General features: G+C 43.0%; 1 long non-coding RNA gene across 1 annotated transcript; it reads left to right on the top strand.

The window, feature by feature from the left end:
* The first annotated feature begins 2,312 nt into the window (after positions 1 to 2,312).
* LOC108524226 (uncharacterized) lies at positions 2,313 to 9,894 on the top strand. The gene is made up of 3 exons (XR_001884008.1): positions 2,313 to 3,051; positions 3,907 to 4,008; positions 9,529 to 9,894. It is a non-coding gene; the product is annotated as an uncharacterized LOC108524226 (long non-coding RNA).
* The last annotated feature ends 10,367 nt before the right edge of the window (positions 9,895 to 20,261 follow it).

The raw sequence follows: 20,261 nt of genomic DNA, 5'->3' as shown, positions 1-20,261 counted from the left end.
CTGAGGCAGGAGGATTGCTTAAAAGTCCAAAAATTCAAGACTAGCCTGGGCAACCCAGCAAGATGTAATCAACACACAAAAAAATTAAAAATTAGCAGAGTGTGATGGCGTGTACCTGTATAGTTCCAGCTACTCAAGAGGCTGAGGAGGTTAAGGTTGCAACGTGAGCCATGATTGTGTCACTGCATTCCAGCCTGGGCTACAGAGTGAGACCCTATCTCTAAAACAAACAAAAACAAACAACAACAACAAACAAGATCCCCAAATGTTTCCTGGCCACATGAAGTGTGGGAAGCACTGGCCTAGATACCTCCCACTGCCCATGTAGCTCTTAGAGTAGAGGTTCCAGAATGCAGCTCTCTCTCAGTTATGCAGGGCAGGACTCTCACCTCTCTCCTAAGCACTCTTTAGAGCTGCAGAACGCTGACAATGCAAAGGATCCTGGGTCCACCCAGACCTCAGAGTCGTCTTCACAGGAACTGTTCCCACGCTGCATCTGCCCTTCTGGGTCGGGAGGTGGGGTTCGTATGTGTTGGGTCAGGTGTTGACACTTACATTTGCCAAATTAAACATCACTGTTCTTTCAACTGTGTCTCACCTACTATTCAACCCATCGGCTTTCAAATCTGTCTACACATTAGGATCACCTGATGGACTTTTGGTACAATCTCTGATGCCAAGACCCCATTCCAGAAGACTTGAATAGACTCTCTGGGGAGTCTATTTTGTGGGTGTCAGGTCTTTTTTTTTATGCTTCCAAGGCAATTCTAATATGCCATTAGGATGGAGAGCCACTGGTTTACTACATCTGTTAAGAAGTGAATTTTATTTATTTATTTTTCAACCACACTCTGGGATCCATCAGTGTAGTCAGCTCACTTCTGACAGTGACTCTGGGCTCATGGGCCAGGTGTCTATTGGCTACTGTCACACAACATTGCTATGTAACAACCACAAAAATCTGAGTAAATACAATAATAAACACTGTGCTGGCCAGCATAGGCCATGGCGGCTTGGTGGCCCGCCCAGATTGTGGAACTGGGTTAGCCATGCTTCTAACTGCAGGTGTGTGGGTAGGGCAACCCGCTTTTCCCGGTTTGCCCAGGACTTTCTTAGTTTGAGTACTGAAAGTCCCAACTCCCAGGATACGCCTTGGTTCCGGGAAAACCGGGATAGTTGAATACCCATCCATGGTTGGCCTGGGTAGCTCTGTTACCTGTGTCTCATCCTCCTTGGATAAGCAGGCTAGCCAGGCATGTACCTTTCAAGATGTTGGCAGAGACCTGAGAGAGCAAGTGGGCCCAAGAGAGACCCAGCCTCGGATGGGCTCACTGCCACCGCCCAGCACAGGTGAGCTTTGTCCACCATGTTGGCCAGAAGTCTCCAGTCCCAATTAAACTTCATCGTTACAGACTTAGCCTGGCTTCAGGCTCTGGCCATCTTTCTGGATCTTTCTTCAGGCATCTAGCATGTTGTCCAAAGCCAGTTACACAGCTGAGCCCAAAGTGAAGGGGCATGGAAAAATATTCTGCCCACGATGAGGCCATGGCAGGCATGTCAATGCAGAGAGGGCTAAATAATAGGGGCCAATCATTCCATCTCCCACAGGCAGAGAGGCTCTGGCTTCCAACTGTGGATGACCTTAGGTCCTTCCTTGACTGCCAACTCTCTCTGGGGAACCCGGTTGTAGGGCCAGAGACCTTCTCAACTCCCACTTCTGCCCAGCTCCTAACACACATATTGCTCTGGTGCCTTATTGCCTGTGTGGCTTCAATCCTCTCTCCCTCTTCCTCTCCTCCTTCCCTTGCTTTTTCTTCATCAGGTATTTAGAGGCTTCTGGAAAGGGAGGGATGATCTTGTGTCAGCCTCATGAGCCATCTTGACCTGTGCCAAGTAAATTTCAACATAGCAGACTTAGCCCCGCTTCAGCCTGGCAGGCTCTCTTGGATCCTGATTCATTCACCCTCCAGTACATTTCCAGTTGCCTCCAGCTCTGCACCCTGCCCATATTTTTCATGTATCAATAACCCAGATGTCAGCCAGGGTTTTTGGGCCCTGAGTACTCAGGCGCACTTGTAACCCCCAACTCCAAGACATGTAATCCCCCAGAGATCCCCGGCCTTGACATTTTCCCACTCCCAGAAGAATCAGCAGACATCCCCAGACCAACCTGGTGCCCTCAGTAGCTCATATGTCATAAACGTAACTGTGCTGAGGTCACTGTGGGAAGGACAGGGTCACATCACTAACCTCACAGTCCACCAAACACCCCAAGCTCTAGTTCCTCCATCCCTGCCTTCTTCTCCTTCCTGGTCCCCTCCTGCAAATCCCCTCCCTGTTCCTCCTGTTGGGTCATTCCACCTCCACTCAGACCCATGGAGAGCTCAGCTTTTGTCCTGAAAGGAACTTGGGGAAATGTTTCCCTGATCTCATTACATGTCGATTATTTCTGACCATGTTTTAGGTCCCTGGGCTCCATCTTTCCCCAGCCACCCAGCAAGCTTCTGGGCTCTGATCCCAATTAAGTGCGGTAAAGCACGAAGAATGGGTAGGCCTTCAGTGGAAGAAAATTGAAAAGCCCTTCATTGCTTTAAACATTATGTGGGCTGACTCACCCTGCATCCCTAAATTTATGACTGTGGTCTCCACAAAATAGGAACAAACGGACGCTGACCTTATACCCCAGTCGAACACCTTCTACCCTCATTCCTGCAGCCCACCTACAGTTTGCCGCCAGCTAACCAGCCAGGGCTGGACCACAGAGTCAGGGTAGCAGTGTATGTGAAGTTCAGCACTTCCAAACCTGGATTCAGGTTCTGGCTCTGCCACTTAGAGGCTGACTATGCCTGGAATAGTCGCTTACCCTCCCAGGATCCCACTCGTTGCTGGGGTGACACCCACTGGGTGGAGATATTATGGAAAGTGCATCTCAGAAATAGCATCAGCGGAGGTGCCTCAAAACCTGAAAAGCACCACACCAACGCGAGGTACTGTTCTTCCTGTATGCTGAGTTCAAGAAATTCAGCTGATTTCAATACTCCCCTACCTGCAGTAAGTTTCTAACTGGAAAGGAGATCCACTGCCACAAAAAAACACATGTCCCATCCCCAAGCCAAATAACATGGGTTTCTGGCTGGGCCCTGCTGGTGGCATGTGACGGGGCTCCTGCCTCTCTGGCAGAGCTGATCAAGAAGGCGGGCTCCACTCTCCACTCCCCAGCCTCTGGGTCTTGGGAGTGCAGGGGGCCAGGCAGCAGCAGGCAGGAGGGCAGGAGGATTTGAGCAGCTGGGCTAAGGTCAGGCACAAGGCTTGGGCTCAGCAGAGACAGCCAAATGCTCAGCCCAGCTGCTGCTGCCTCTTTCTGGGCCCTGTGCAGGAGGCAGAAGCTGTCTGCCAGGCTGGCGGGCTCCCCTCTGCAGTTGCAAGGCCACCCGGGCCCAGGGGTCTGCTCTTCCCTCTCCTCCTACCGAATGGCATTCTTTCCTTTTCTGTCTCTATCTCCTCACTCTCCTTTCCTTCTATTCCTTTTCTCCCTCTGTCTTTTTGTGTCTTCATTTCTGTCTTTGTCTTATCCTATATCTCTCTTCTTTGTATTTTTTCCCTCCCTCTCTCAGTTTCTTGGCCTCTCTTCATCTCTCTGTCTCTGGGTTAAAAGTTGGAGGAAAAGGATAGGAGGTGGGGCCCAAGAGGAATCCCAGATGAAACTGAGCTGAGGTCCTACTACGATTTGAATGTTGGTGCTTCCCCAAAATGTATATGTCGATCCCTAATCTCCAATGCAATAGTGTTAGGAGGTGGGGCCTTTGGAAAGTGACTAGGTCATGAGAGTGGAGCCCTCATGAATGTGACTAGTGCCCTTATAAGAGAGGCCTGAGGGTACTATGTGCCCCTTCTGCCATGTCATAGCTACAAGGTGCCGTCTATGAATGTCTATGAACAAGAAAGTGGGCTGTCATTAGACATCGCAACTGCCAACACCTTGATCTTGAACTTCCAGCCTCCAGAACTGTGAGTAATAACTTTCTATTGTCTATAAGCCACCTAGTCTATAGTATTTTGTTATAGTAACCTGAACAGACTAGGACAGATCCCATCCTGTCCCAATCAAGAGAGACTCAAGAGGGTGTCTGGGAATAGGTTCAATTTTGGGGTTGGGGGCAACATAGACCTATGGACCTCTTTAAAGACATCCTTGAAGAATGAAGCCAGGCCCCTGCACTTGCTCCTGGGACATGGGAAGTCTCACAGTATTCAGTTCTCACTGATACCATAAGGACTCTCTCATCAACAAACATTCTCTGGGGCTTTTCTAAGTCCAGAGCATGTGCTGGGACTGGGGGATGAGGAAGGATGAGGCAGGGGCCTTGCTCTGACAGAGCTCCCACATGCACGGCAGGAGAGAGTTAAATGAGCAACTACGTAGTTAGATGTGCCCTGCAAACGGTACCCAAGGGGGAGGGTCAGGACAGGGGTTGAGCCACTTATGCACACTGGAGAGGCAATGTTGAAGCTGAGCCTAGAATTATTTAGAGGGGTTTTCTAGGCCATAAAGAAGAATCTGCCTGGGAAGCATGGACATTTTCTCCCACCTAGGTGCAGAGGAGCAAGGGGGTATGGCAGAGGATAACACGGGAAAGGGGCTTGAAGTCCCATCTTGCAGTAAGGACTTTCTAAGGCAGAGGTGATGGGTAGCCCTCAAATGCTGGGAGCCATAGGACTGTGGCAGGGAGGCCCTTGCCCATCTGTGAAATGAGAAAATGATCCTTTTCCTCTCCCCCTCCCTTCCACGGAGCAGGAGAAATGAATAATGAGGCTGTGCCGCCATTGCCGTTGGCCAAGCAGAGGAGGGAGGGTGTGGGCTTGGCTCTCAATGCTGGGAAAGGGCCTCATTATGAGCTGGTTTCATTCATAAAGGAGGTTGTCATGGACCACACAATGGGGCTTAGTTTCTAAGTTAAGAGGAAAACCTAATTTTAAAGTGGCTTCTTCTGTAACTGGGAGGAGGCGGTGGCGGCTGTGAGGCCAAAGAACAGAATATTAGTGAAGGATGAAATAAAAGTGGTGCCTTTGGCAATCTGACTTTGTCCCAGCTTTGGGGCCATTCCCTTGTCCACTGAGCCTGCCCTGCTATGTCTGTCCTTGCCCAGGCATGCACCCAGAGCTTTACCTCGCTCCCTGCTTCAAAAGGGCTCTAAGATATGAAGAATGAAGAGGTAGCCAAAGCTATCATTGTACAGGTGGGGAAACTGAGGACAAGATGCGGAAAGATTGTTGTCCAAGGTCACAGAATGTGCTAGAGCTAGCTCTGTGATGCATAGGTGCATCTGTCGCCTTCAAGGGTAGTGCCACCCCTGGCTCCCTTTGGGTGTTGGAGTTGTGTGATTTGCAAGTGGACCTTGAGCATGAGCTGAGACCTGAATGTCATCCATGCTGGGAAATCCAACTGTGGAAGCAGAAACTGCTTCTGAAGATCAGCATGGATGCTTATAGCCGTTCCCTTCACTGTCACGCTCACTGACACTTTGGTCTGTACAGCCTCCCAGTGAGGACAGTCACCATGTCTGTATTCCAGATGAGGAAACTGAGGGTCATGGAGGGTAGGGGTCCTGAGTGAATGCTGGGACTCAAACTGGAGACTTTCAGCTCTAAAGCTCTTAAAGCCTTTTCTCCACCCTGTCAGATATGTGTGGATATTTTCACTTGAACATTGTACATGTGATGTGGGCATAGACAGTATATATGTATTTATAATATACACACATGCATGCACGTACATGCATGTGCACACATAGAGTTTTTAAGTCTCCACTGGCTGCCCTTGCCCTGTGTTGCACAGAAAATTAGTATATTGGTGCAGTCACTAATCCCTTTCATTTGGATGCAAGCAAATGACAGGATCAGTCTCCATCACTGCCACGGCTAAACCCCAGGGCTCCCCTGGTGCCTTGAATAAGAGTCAAGATGACCCACTTTCTCCAGTTATTCCCTGTCTCTGGGCTGCTTTGGCTGGGAAACTGTCAGTCTGGTAAATATCAGAGGCTTAGCAGAGCGGGTTCCTGCTTCCAAGACTGCCTGTTTTTGGCTGTGCAGTCTGGCTTATAGGACTAAAACCCAGGGTCCTGCCCCAGTGCTAGGGTTCAGCTGCCCACATGCAGACAGGGCCTGGTCTGCCCAGCATGCCGGTGTCCACAGAGATGCCCATGGAAGACTGAGGGCACTCATTGCCTTCACAGGCATTGCCTGGGTGTCCAGTCTGTACAAGTGCTCAGGATAAGAGCTTAAAAAATCACAGGGTCTGCCCTCGTGAAAGGAGGTTGTCATGAAAACAAACCCAGAAATAAATGGCAGAGCAAGCCAAGTATTCTCTGAGCACAGAGGAGGGAACAATTAATTCTGCCAGGAGGATCAGGGAAGGCTTCTCAGAAGTCTCTGGAGTGGAGACTGGAATGTAAATTAGAATTGCCACATGGAGAAATGAGGGAAGGTTATTTCAGTTGGAAGGGACAGCATGGGTCGAGTCAGGGAGGCAGGAAAGAGCAAATGCAATGTGAACAAGAGTGGCAGAGGGCAGCTGCAGCTAGATCCTGACAAGCCTTAGACCCTGGAGGAGGGGAGACACTTCTGTCCTCTAGGCACAGGTCAAAGGATGCAGAGCAGCTTTAAGCAGAGGAGCTGCAAGATCCAGGCAGCCTACTAACAGACCCTGGCCTCACCTCGAACCTCAGTGCCAGCCCATACCTTAGCCTTTTCCTACCCCAGTGACCTCACTTCCCACCAGTGGGTGCTCTGATGCTCTCCCCTTTCTTCCTGGAACTTTCCTTCTCATTGAGTATGGAGCATTTCCTTTCAGATACCAAGCACTGCTCAGTGTGAATGTTGGTAACTGCAACTTTCCTTGCAAGGGCATTTCCTTGAGGCAGGAGAGAGGGAAGGGTGCCCAGAATTCCCAAAGGCTGGTGCTTCAGGGTACACGTTATGAGTTTTACAAGGACTACAGACCCCAGGGCTAACTTTGGACCTCTGGCCTCAAGCCTTCAGGAGCCAAGGTTAATGGGGGCAGTGGTCTATGTTGCCTGTTTCTGTGTTGATGGGGCCTTCCCAGAGCAAGGGCCAGCCACCCCTTAAATACCACCAGGTTATTTCGGGACAGGTGGCCATCTCTGAGCCTGGAGCCAGAGTGCTGTCTCTGAGTAGATGGCACAGCTGTTCCATTCTGCAAGGCCTCCCCACCAAGGAGGACATGTGGATGTGGAAGTGTAAATAGGAACGGGCTAAGGAAGCAGCCTTGATGCCCTCTGGCTCAGCAGTTCTCATCCTCAGGAAGACCCCTGCAGGTGCCCTGGGTCAGGCTCTCTGGCCCTGGTTAGGTGAGTGGCCATGGGCCTTGTATATATTCCTGATTCTGAGGGAACCAGGATAAGCCACAAAGGCCCTGGAGGAGGAGTCAGTTGCTTTCTTAAGTCAAGTTTTATCATTTTAATATGACGAACCACAAAAAGCATACTTTGACAAGCTCAAATAAAGGTATACACCTATGCACCTCCCACTACAATTAGAATTCAGAACATTTCCTGCATCTCTCTCCCTGAAGCTCCCTCCTTCCCCCTTGCATTCAATCTCTCTCTCCACCTCTGGCCCCAGACAACCATACTCTGCTTTCTGTCACTATGGATTAGATTGGACTTTTCTAGTTTCATGTACATGGAATCATACAATATTGCTTCTATTCATTGGGGCCTGGTTTCTTAGGTAGGCTCAGAATTCTATTTCTGAGATTCCTCCTTATGGACTGACTATATGCACTCTTTTTAATTGCTGAGTAATATTCTATTGTGCAGCCATACCACAATTTGTTTATTCATTCACCTGTTGATAGACAACCAGGTTGTTTATTGCTTTTTGGATTTTTAAAACTAAAGTGGCTATATGAACATTTACAAACAAGGCTTTGTGTGAACACACATTTTAATTTTTCTTGGGTAAATATACAGAATGACATTTCTGGATCACGTGGTACATGGGTGTTTAAATCTGTAAGAAACTGCCAGTCTGTTTTCCAAAGTGGTTGTACCATTCTACATCCCCACAAGCAGTGTATGAGAGCTCCATTTCCTACACATTCTTGCCAATATGGGACATAGTCAGTATTTTTAATTTGAATCATTCTATAGGGAGTGTTTCATTGTGGTTTTGACTTGCATTTCTTTGGTGACTAGTGATGTTCAGTGTCTTCTCACGTCCCAATCTGAGTCTTGAGTCTGCCACTTTTCAGTTTCATGCTGGCACAAGGCACTCTAAGACTCTGGATCTTAATTTCCATGTCTGGAAAAGCTGAGTACCAATCCCTGCCCTCTCTACTTCTCCAGGCCTTTGTAAAGATGGCATCAGGTAATGTGTGTGTATGCACTAAAGTATGCAAAAGTATTTGCAAGGTGTAAACCCCAACCTGCAAATCCTATAGCACTCAGCTCACTGTCTCGTTTTAAATAGATTTCCCTGCAGGAGCTTCCTTACTAGTTGTCCTGGCTCTAGTCATCTCAATCTCATCCTCCACATGGTTTATCTAAAGCAACTGCCAGAACTTGGCCTTCCTTTGTGCTTAAAATCATCCCCCTGTCTTCCCATTGCTGCAGATTCCATTTCATTCTTTCCACTAACACTGATTGAAGACTTGCTATGTGCCAGGCACTATTCCAGGTGCTGGGAATAAAGGGTTAAACAAAGCAGATACGTCCTGCCCTTTACCCATTTTCCTTACTTTGTAAAGGTAACACAGGCCCATAGAGATGAATGGGTTGCCCCAGATCACACAGCAAGCCAGCGACAGAGCAAAGACTAGAACCAGGTCCCTGCCCCAGTCCTGAGATCTTTCTACCCTTTCAGCAGCCACTCTTTCTACTGGTCATTCTCTCAGAGCCACAGTGGGCCAGAGAGAAAGGGAGGTAGCCTGCAGGGGACACCATAGAGGTCCACCCCTTCTCCTGGGGAGCCATCAGGAAGCTTCACTAGGGCCCCCCAGCTCAAGTGCCGCTTTCTTCAGAAGTGTTGGCGTGAATAAATTGCCTCCTGTCGAGTGCAGACCTGGGACTAGTTGGTAAACGGTGCCACTTGCTCCTGCCTCTTTTCCCCGAGGCACCTCTTGCTTTCCTGCGAGATTCTCTATCTGCTAAGAGAAGGGGCAGAGCAGCAATCTCATTAGGTTGCTTGTGGCTGTCAATCTCCCTTTAAACAGGAAAGCACTGCATGGTGACATTTAAAGAGGGCTCTGCTCTAAATCTCAGCCTGCATCTCTACTACCGACAAGCTCCCTTGGTTATTGGAGACTCGATGCCACAGAATGTCAGAGATGAGACTGGGACTGATGGGGATGCCTGAGTCTAAGGAAGGGGCACAGAATAGCCAATGTGCATGTATCACGTGATGAAGAGAGATGCCATTAGAAACCCCGATCACCCATGCCTATCTCCACATCCTTTCCTCTGTGGCTCTCAAGAGGAAAACACTGATGGCATTCCTTGCTTTTCCCAGGATCCCAGATTCCTGCCTAGCAACCCGCCCCTGAAGAGGAATCTTCTCCAATGGCCTTACTTCCCTTTCTTCATTGGGCCACGTATCAGTCCGCGTGCAGCAGCAGGTCACAGACACCACGCTGGCTGGCTTCACCAGAAAGAGATTTAATGCAGGGAATTAGGGGATTATGACCCCATGGAAGGGCTGGGGGAGGAGGCTGCAGGCTCAGCTTCCAAGACCGAGTCCCAGAATGTCACTGCCAAACTTGCTTGCCAGAGAAGCTGCTCCCTCCACCATAATCAGAAAGCTGGGGGACCCAACTGCTGTTTCTAAGAACTGCATTGTTTCTGCTATAACCTGCAGATTAGATGGATGCTGTTATCCCAGGTGCTAGCTGCAGGACCTCACTGCCTCCAGGAGGCTAAGATATTGCTGAGCAAGCTAGTCTGTGACATCTGCCATGGGGCTCAAGGGTTCCCCTAGGGAAGACAGAAAGACACAAAGTTTCCCTTTCACTACATTCAAAAAAACTTTTTGCCCGTGTTTGAGTTGATGCAGAGCTTTATGTGTTCTGAGCCTATGTCTTGAGCTATAAACTTGTAAATGGAGGTGAGGTACAGAATAGAGCCTAGGACAGAGCAGAAAACCTAGACTCACATTCAAGCCCTTCTGAGAAGTGCAGCCCAGTGGGTGGGAGCACAGCCTCTGAAGACTTCTGCTGGGTGTGTGTTCCAGTTTGACCCATGCACCTGTGTGGTACCTGGTGACACTGACTCTTTCTGCTTCTTGGTTTCCACATCTGTGCAACAGAGTGATAGTAGCAGTACTCAGAACATACTTAGAACAATTCCCTGCACAGAAACTGCAGTTAACTAAAGGGAGCTATAATTATTCTTGCAAATGTTCTAGCTTTGCGACTTAACACAGGTTATTTGAAGACTGAGCCATAGTTACCTGAACTTAGATAAGGGTTTCTCAACGTGGGCACTATTAACACTTGGGGCCAGATAATTCCTTGCTGTGAGAGGCTGTTCTGTGACTTGTAAGATGTTTAGCAACATCCCTGACCTCTATCCACCAGGTGCCAGTAACATTCTCACCTCTCCCTAGTTGTGACAATCAAAAATGCCTCCATATATTGCCAAATATCGCATGAGGAACAAAATCATCCCTGGTTGAGAAGCACTGCTGCAGAAGATAGGGATAATGTAATTTGTTCACAGCACTGCCATGTACACTAAACAAGGAAAGGGATGTGACAGTTATTCGTAACCTAGAGGTCATCTGGATCACCCACCCCTTGAGTAGTAAAATTAGCTCAAACCTACCTTCCACCCTGTAGGAGGTTCAATGTCCTCTCCAAGATTTCTGAAAATTCTTGAGAGTTGGCATTCAAGGTCATCTCTTGTTTCAGTTTCTTGTTTCTGAAAAATTGTCAGTATCCCTACTTTTATCTTTGCATTTTGGATGGCCTCTAATGTGGAAGATAGGCCCTTTTCATTTATTTCCCCAAAATATTACTCAAAGAAGGCAGTTGGACATACCAGGGCTGTTCCTGAATGCCATGGCAAGGACAGCCCAGTCTGCTGGGTCACTTGGGTTTGAGTATTAGCCACCCCCCACAGAAGTCCTCTTGGCCACATGCCTCTGAAGTCCCCCAGTGCTATCATGCTGCTCACCTCTGTTCCTTGGGATTATCCTCCCAGGCCTCTCTTCTGAGGCTCCTCCAGGACTCGTGCAATTCAGCAGTCTTGCTAGCTGCTCAGGCCCAAGGGCAGCCTCTCCAGCCAGAATCACCATCCACTCTGCTGTCCCTGCAGCACTAAGCTGCTGGGGAAGCACCCTCCCCACCTCCACCAATACCATCATGCCCACTACAAACATGGTGAGTTGCCGGCTAACATATAACCCAAGCAGATTTATGACCACATTGGTGAGCTCAAAAGCAGAAAGGAAACATTCTCCCATGCCAGAAACAAACAAGCAAGCAAAACTCTCAAAGCCAGAGCAGTGAGCAGGAGCTAACACCAAAGGCCCACAGAGGTACAAGAGCTGGATAAAATGTTCCTGGTTTAGTATCCACGAGGAACAGGGGGCCTACACAACAGGCCCTGAGCACAAAAGTGGATAGCAGTGATCTTTCTGCTTAGAGGCAGGAGCCTGGAAAAGCTGTCCCTTCAGTAAAATGAAAACAGAAAACCACCACCCACCACTCACAAAAGTGGGCCTACCTCCCCAGGCCATGAGTGAGAGAGGAGACATCAGAGAGAAACCTGGACTTTAAATCTGTACTACGAATGTACACAGGGAGAAGTGGTGAGTATATTCATGGAAGCACTCTTCATAATAGCAAAGCCATAAAAATAGTCAAAACATCAGAGGTCTCTAAAGCCATGCTACTCACAGGGACCCAGGTATGAGACCCCAAAGAAAATAATTACAATAAAACCCGCCTGGGTAGGGAAACCTTTCCAGCTGTGGCAGAGGTGAATGTGAAACCTGCACCTCGCAGGTGGAAAACAGTACCTTCTGAACATGACCTCGGAGTAAAAAACAACCAAGCAGTAGAGGCAAGTGGAACCCAGAACAAGGGTTTCCAACTATGTCTAACAGAAGTTCTCAAGGTAGAAATAGAGAAGGTGGAGAGAAGAGTTATTTGAAGTTATTTGAAGAGTTATCAGCTGATGGTCCTCCAGAATTGAAGAAATACATTTGCTTTTATATCAAAACTGTGGCTTGAGTTCCAAGCAAGGTAAGTATCAACAAATACTAACATTTGAAGAAGGAAATCAACATATAAGAAGCTGAGAAATCAAGCAATCAATGGAGAAGAATAGTATTTAAAATATAAAAGAATAAATTATAATATACCTAAATAAGACATTGGAGAAAGTGAGGTAGAGGAAGTAAACTGACTTCCCTTTGTTCTTGGTAAGCATCTCTTTAGTCATAATTCAATAAATAAGACTTAAAAGAATATTGTATGTAGTTACAAGGCAACCACTAAAGGAACTAAAAATACTCCATAAACCTTCTTATTAGAGGGAAAACCAATACATAAAGCAAACTACGAAAATATGGACCATGAATACAGGATTTTTAAAGGAAGCATTAAAACAAAAATGCATAATGTAAAGTGTGATAGAACTGAAACCAAATCTATGCTGTTTTTATCATTAAATATAATAGGATAAACTCTATTATTTTTTTAAAAAATTCTTATTTTTGAATCAAAGAGGGAAACAACAAATATAGGCTTGTAGAAGATACCTCTTATTTCTCAATTAAATCTTCTCATCCTTACCCCTGATTTCTACCACGCTGGGATAGATAGCTCCCTAGGGCTTGGACTAACTTCAAGGCAATGGCACCTGCATGCAACAATCATGTGCATTTTTTCCCTCCACTCCTGGGCTCCACTGGTACAAGTGGGAGCTCTCAGGGTCCACACATGTGTGCAGCTTAGAAGTGCAGGGAAACTAACACTCCCCAGAGGAAACAACCAATGTTGAATGAAACCCATCTATGATGAGATGCTCAGCCCCATTGTGTCATTAGGGAAATGCAAACCAAGCCCCAAGTTATGATACTGATGTATACTCATTGTAGGGGCAAAAATCAGAGACAGTCTATGTAAAAGAATGGAGAGATTATGGATCAACAAAGCCTTTTATATGTTACCAGTGGAAATACAAATTTGTAGGGCCATGATAACCACTTGGCATTATCCTACAAAACTGGACATTCCAGGCTGGAATGCAGTGGTGCAATCTTGGCTCACTGCAACCTCTGCCTCCCAGGTTCAAGCAATTCTGCCTCAGCCTCCCAAGTGGCTGGGATTACAGGCGCCCACCACCATGCCTGGCTAATTTTTGTATTTTAAATAGTAACAGGGTTTTGCCATGTTGACCATGCTGGTCTTGAACTCCTGACCTCGTGATCTGCCCGCCTCGGCCTCCCAAAGTGCTGGAATATGGTTTGACTGTGTTGCCACCCAAATCTCATCTTGAGTTGTAGGTCCCATAAGGACCCAGTGGGAGGTATTTGAATCATGAGTGCAGTTACCCTTATGCTGCTGTTCTCATGATAGAGAGTGAGTTCTCAAGACATCTGATGGTTTTATAAGGGACTTTCCCCACTTTTGTTTTGCACTTCTCCTCGTTGCTGCCATGTAAAGAAGGATATGTTTATTTCCCCTTCTGCCATGATTGTAAGTTTCCTGAGGCCTCCCCAGCCATGCTGAACTGTGAGTCAATTAAACGTCTTTCCTTTATAACTTACCCAGTCTTGGTTATGTCTTTGATAGCAGCAGGAGAATGGACTAATACAATTCTCATAGCAAGTTTATGCTTCAATGTCATTCCAAGAGATATTCTTGCAAATGTACTAAGGGAGAATTGGTGAGTATATTCATGGAAGCATTCTTTATAATAGCAAAACCACAAAAACAATCAAGATATCCATAAACAAAATAAAGGCTAAGTAAGTTGTAGCATGTTTATACAATGAAATATTATGTAACAGTCAAAATGAATAAACCATGGTCACATCTAACAATACAGCCATATCTACAAAATGTCATATTAAGTGGAGAAAGTAAGTACTAGATGATATACTGATAGAAACATAATACATTTTTATTAAAATTATTAAAAGCAAATGCTAAAAAATAAGTTTTAGAAGAATAATGACAGATGCAACAAAACTACATTCAAAACAGACGTGGGACAGCTCAAATTATACTTAATGGTGAAAGACTTAAGACAAGATTAGAAACAAGACAAGGATGTCTACTTTCAACACTTCAACACTGGAAGCCAGGCGCAGTGGCTCACACCTGTAATTCCAGCACTTTGGGAGGCTGAGGCAGGCAGACTGCTTGAGGCCAAGAGTTCAAGACCAGCCTGGCAAACATGGTGAAATACCATCTCTACAAAAAAATACAAAAATTAGCAGGGTGTGGTGGTGTGCTCCTGTAATCCAGCTACTTGGGAGGCTGAGGCAAGAGAATCACTTGAACCTGGGAGGTGGAGGTTGCAGTGAACCAAGATTGTGCCACTGCACTCCAGTCTGGGGAACAGAGTGAGACTGTCTAAAAAAATAAATAAAATAAAATAAAGTAAAATAAAATAAAATAAAATAAAATAAAATATATTTCAATGTTGTACTGGAAGTGCAAGCCAGAGCAATTAAGCAAGAAAAAAAAAGGCATCCAGATTGGAAAGGAAGAAGTAAAACTATCTCCATATGCAGATGACATGATCTTGTAGAGAAAAAATCCTAAAGAAGCCAGTAACAAGCTATTATAATTAATAAATGACTCTAGAAAAATTGTAGGATACAAGATCAATACAAGAATCAATAATATCTCTTTAAACTAGCAATAAACAATCTAAAAATGAGATTAGGAAAATAATTCCATTTACAATTCCACCAGAAAGAAAATATCTAACAATAAATTAAACAAAAGATATGCAAGACTTACCAACTGAAACTTTAAGACATTGTTGAAAAAAATGTAAATGGGGAGACATCTCATGTTCGTGGACTGGCAGACATAATACAGTTAATATGACAATATTCTCCAAATTGGTCTAAAATTAGATGTTGGTGATGGTTGCACAACTGGTTGTGAATGTATGAAAATCATTGAATTGTACACTTTAAATTGGTGAACTGTAGGGTATATGAATTTTATCTCAAATTGTTTTTAAAACAGGGTTGGGGAAGTAAAGCATCAGCACAAGATTTCTAATGAGCTCAAATGAGGTGAAAAGCAACAGGGGACTGGAGTAAGACAGGATCCCCAAGATAGACTCGAGTTTCTACTGGAGTTCTAGTGACTCATTGTGTGGTAGGTTCATAGCTTTTTGTTTAGTATTGAAAGCAAACAACCAACAAATAAATAAAGAATAGAAAAGCTCCATGCATGGATCAATCATGTGGTATGGCTACGCCACATGTCAGCACCTGTGGTCCAAACAAAAAAATTAACAGTGAACATCCAGGAAACAGCAACAATAAGAACACTGCCTGTGATTACTCATGGGTACAGCTAAGGCAGTGCGCGGAAGAAACTTCACAGCCTTAGTTTATCTCATTAAGTAGGAACAAATGAAAATAATTCAATTGAAAATTACACAAAGAACAATATATTAAACATAAGAAAAGCAGAAGGAAGGAATTAGTAAGGATAAAAGCAGAAGTAAATTAATTATAAAATAAGAGACAGAGGAATTAGTACATTCAAAAGCAGATCCTTTGGGGGAAAAACCCAAAATCTTATTTTCTATTAAAAAAACAAAAAAACTGAAAAACCCCAAATCTTTGGATTTTTTGAAAAAAATAAAACTAGGCAGAGTAATAAAGAAAAGAATTGGTGAAATCACAAATACACAAATGGAGTAATGAAAATGCAGACATAATCACAAAGAAAAATAAACAAACCATAAGAGATGAAGTCAACACTAAAAATAAACCTGAAAACCTGTGTGAAATGAGTAATTTGCTATGTAAGTATAATTTATAGAGTTAGAGTTAGAAAATATAATGAGACTAATTATCAGAGAATAAATTGGGAAAATGTCAAAGAGCTATTATTCCACTCTCCAGAGTACCAAATCCAGAAGTTTCATAGGAAATTTTTAAACTTTGTAACATTAATCATTTTATTCCTGTGTTATTACTTATTTTAAATTAAACTTTTGAGATAACAGTGGGCTTGCCTGCAGTTGTAGAAATATAATACAGAAGGATTCCCTATACCCTTTACCCAGTTTTCCACCATAGTAACATCTTGCAAAATCTAGTACAATATCACAATCAGGATATTAGCAGTGCTACAATCAAGATACAATCAAAACAATATAGAGCATTTTCATGACTATAAAGATCCTTCTTGCTGCCCTTTTACAAACAAACCTACTCTTCTTTGCCCCCATTCCCACATTAACCCCTGAAACCACTAATCCGTTCTCCATTTCTATAATTCTGTTATCTCAATAGTGTTATATAAATGGACTCATGCCGTACGTAACTATTTGGGATTGTATTTTCTCACTCAGTGCAATTCCTTGGAGATTCATCCATGTTGTTGCATGTGTCAATAATCTATTGCTTTATTATATTACCAATGTTATATTAATTATATTATATTATATTATATGTATCAAACTTCATTTAACCCATGAAGGAATACATGAGCTATGTCTAGTTTTTGGCTATTATGAATAAAGCTATGAAGAACATTTATATGCAGTTTTTGTGTAAACACATTTTCATTTCTCTGGAATAAATGCCCAAGAGAGCAATTTCTGGGTATTATGATAGTTGGACATTTAATTTTGTGAGAAATTGTCAAGTTGTTTTCCATTTTTCACTCCCACCAGCAATGTAGGAGTGATCTAGTTTTTCTGTGTCCTCATCAGTATTTGGTGTTTCACTATTTTTATTTTAGCCTTCTGATAGGTGTACAGTGATCGCTCATTTTGGTTTTAACATGCATTTCCCTAATGGCTAATGACATTGAAACTCTTTCCATGGGCTTATTTGCAATTTACACATACTCTTCAGTGAAATGTATGTTCATGTCTTTCAATAAATGTTCATTAATTAAGTAGAGAGAAAACAATATGTCTCTTCATTTAATTAAACCTTCTTTAACTTAACAACTTTTAGTGGCACATTGTAATTTTGAGTATACAGATCCTGTACATGTTTTATTAAGTTTACACCTAAGTATTTCATTTTTTGGAAGTAATTATAAATAGTATTGTGTTTTAAATTTTGGTTTTCAGATGTCCATTGCTAGTAGGCAAAAAAGTGACTGATTTTGTGTGTTCATTTTGCAGCCTAGGACCTTTTGAACTCACTTATCTCTAGCAGGTTTTGGTGTTTTGTCTTTTGTTTCTGTTTTTGTTTTTTGTTTTTACATTTCTTAGGATTTTATATGTAAATTATCATATATCTACAATTAGGGACAGTTTTCTTTCTGTCTTTTATTTCTTTTTCTTGCTTTATTGCAATGAGTAGGACTTCCAGCAATATGTTGAATAAGAGTGGTGAGAGCATATATTAACTACTTCTCCCTTTCTCTTAATATTAGAGGGAAATGATTCAAGCCTTCACTGCTAAGTATGATTTTAGCTGTAGGTTTTTTGTAAATGCTCTTTATCAAGTTGAGAAAGTTGTCCTTTCTTCCTGCTTTACTTCTCCACCCCTGAGTTTTTAATTTGTCATGAATGAATGTTAGATTTTTATAAATTACTTTGTATCAACTGATATGATCATCTGATTTTATTCTTCAGCCTGTTTTTATGATGGCTTACACTGATTGATCTTTAAGTATTGAACCAGCCTTACACACCTAAAATAAACCTCACTTGATTATGGTATTCACTTCTATATATACTTTTTAAGATTCAATTTGCTAACTTTTCTTTCTTTCTTTTTTTTTTTTTGAGATGGAGTCTCACTCTGTTGCCCATGCTAAAGTGCAGTGGCATGATCTTGGTTCACTATAACCTCAGCCTCCTGGGTTCAAGCAATTCTCGTGCCTCAGCCTCCCAAGAAGCTGGGATTACAGGCATGCACCACCACGCCTGGTTAACTTTTGTATTTTTAGTAGAGACAGGGTTTCATCACGCTGGTCTTGAACTCCTGGCCTCAAGTGATCCGCCAGCCTCTGCCTCCCAAAGTGCTGGGATTACAGGCATGAGTCACTGCACCGGCCTAATTTGTTAACATTTTGTCACAAATTTTGGGGTCTAAGTTCATGAGAGATATTGGTCTGTACTTTTTAATGTACTCTCTTTGTCTGGGTAATATATTAGTCTGACACAATGAAAAGTGTTCTCTCCTCTTCTATTTAAATATTTGGCAGAATTCACCAGTGAAGGCATCCGGACCTGGAGATATATTTTAGGAGATTTTAGGTTATATATTTAATTTTTTATTTTATTATTTATTATTTATTATTTTGTTTGAAATAGAGTCTCGCTCTGTTGCCCAGGCTGGAGTGCAGTGGCACAATCTCAGCTCACTGCAATCTCCGCCTCCTGGGCTCAAGTGTTTCTCCTGCCTCAGCCTCTCGAGTACCTCTCATTACAGGGTCCCGCCACCAGGGCTGGCTAATTTTTGTATTTTTGGTAGAGATAGGGTTTCACCATGTTGACCAGGCTTGTCTCAAACTCCTGACCTCAAGTGATCTGCCTGCCTCGGCCTCCCAAAGTGCTGGGATTACAGGAGTGAGCCACCGCACCCAGCCATATTTAATTTTTTTAATGGTTGTAGGACTCTTTGTATTATTTATTTCTTCTTGGCTCAGTGTATCAATTTGTAGTTTCAGAGGAATCGGTTATTCAAAGTGAACAAATTTATCAGTGTGAATTTATATGTCCTCATAGTTTTAATGGTTGCAGTATTTGTGGTGATAGCCCCTGTTTTTTTCTGTATTGGTGATTTATGGCTTATCAGTATGCCTAAAGGTTTATCAATTTTATTATTGTTTTTAGAAGGCTAGCTTTTGGTTTTATTGATTTCTTTCTACTGTTTTTATATTTTCAGTTTCATTGCTTTCTGTTCTGATTTTTATTTCCTTTCTTCTGCTTGCTTTCAGTTAGTTTATATTTCTATTTTATTCTCACTTCTTGAAGTGGGAACTTAGACTATTTACTTGAGTTTTCTTTTTTTTTTTTTGTATAATTTAAGCATTTCTGTGATATAAAATCTCTCTCTAGACCCTGCTTTAGCTGCATCCCACAGCCTTTGACATGCTTTATTTTCAATTCCATTCCATATATTTTTAAAACTTCTTTTGAGACTTCCTCTTTGACTCATGGGTTATTTAGAAATTTGTGGTTTAATTTCCAATTGTTTAAAGACTTTAAAAATTATCCTTCTCTTACTGATTTCTCATTAGAGTCCATTATAATCAGAAATCATATTGTATAATTTTAATTATTTTAAATTTGTTGAGGTTTGTTTTATGTCCCAGGATATGGTCTATCTTAGTGAAGATGCCATGGGCATTTGAAATAAATGTTTATTTTTCTGTTGTTGGGTGGAGTATTTTATCTATGTCCATAAAATCCTGTTGACTGATTGCGTTGAGTGTTTTTATATCATTGTTGATTTTTTGTGTAGTAGTTCTATCACTTGCTGAGCTTGGGATGTTGAAGTCCCCAACTATAATTGTGGATTTATCTATTTCTCCTTTAAGCTTTATCGGTTTTTGTCTCTGTATTTTGAAGCTCTCTTGTTTGGTGCATACACTTTTATGACTGTTGTGTCTTCCTGATAGATTGATCATTTTATTATTATTTAATGTCCCTCTGTAATGCATTTTCTTGCTTTCAAGTTAATTTATCTGATATTAGTAGAGCCAGTCCTGCCTTTCTATGAATTTTTTTATGGTATAATTTTTCAACCCTTTTACTTGCAGCCTATCTGTGTTTTTGTATTTGCAACAAATTTCTCGTAGGCAAGAACTCTTTGCTCATTTTCTAAATCTACTCTGCCAATTTCAATCTCTTTCTTTTATCTGGTCTATTTAGACCATTTACATTTAGGGTAATTGTAGATACATTAGAGCTTAAGTCTGCTATTTTATTAATTTGTTTTCTGTCCATTTCCTATGCTTCTCATTTCTCTCTTTCACTTTCTCACCTTCTTGTGGGTTAAATTTTTTTAGAATTCCATCTTGATTTGTTTTAGTGATTTTTAGTATATGGCTTTGTATAATTGTTTTAGTG

Source organism: Rhinopithecus bieti, unplaced genomic scaffold (genome assembly GCF_001698545.2).
Source record: "Rhinopithecus bieti isolate Rb0 unplaced genomic scaffold, ASM169854v2 scaffold_81282, whole genome shotgun sequence".
Lineage (NCBI taxonomy): Eukaryota > Metazoa > Chordata > Mammalia > Primates > Cercopithecidae > Rhinopithecus > Rhinopithecus bieti.
Note: the sequence above shows the minus strand (reverse complement) of the source record. Positions and strands in the feature narration are given on the sequence as shown.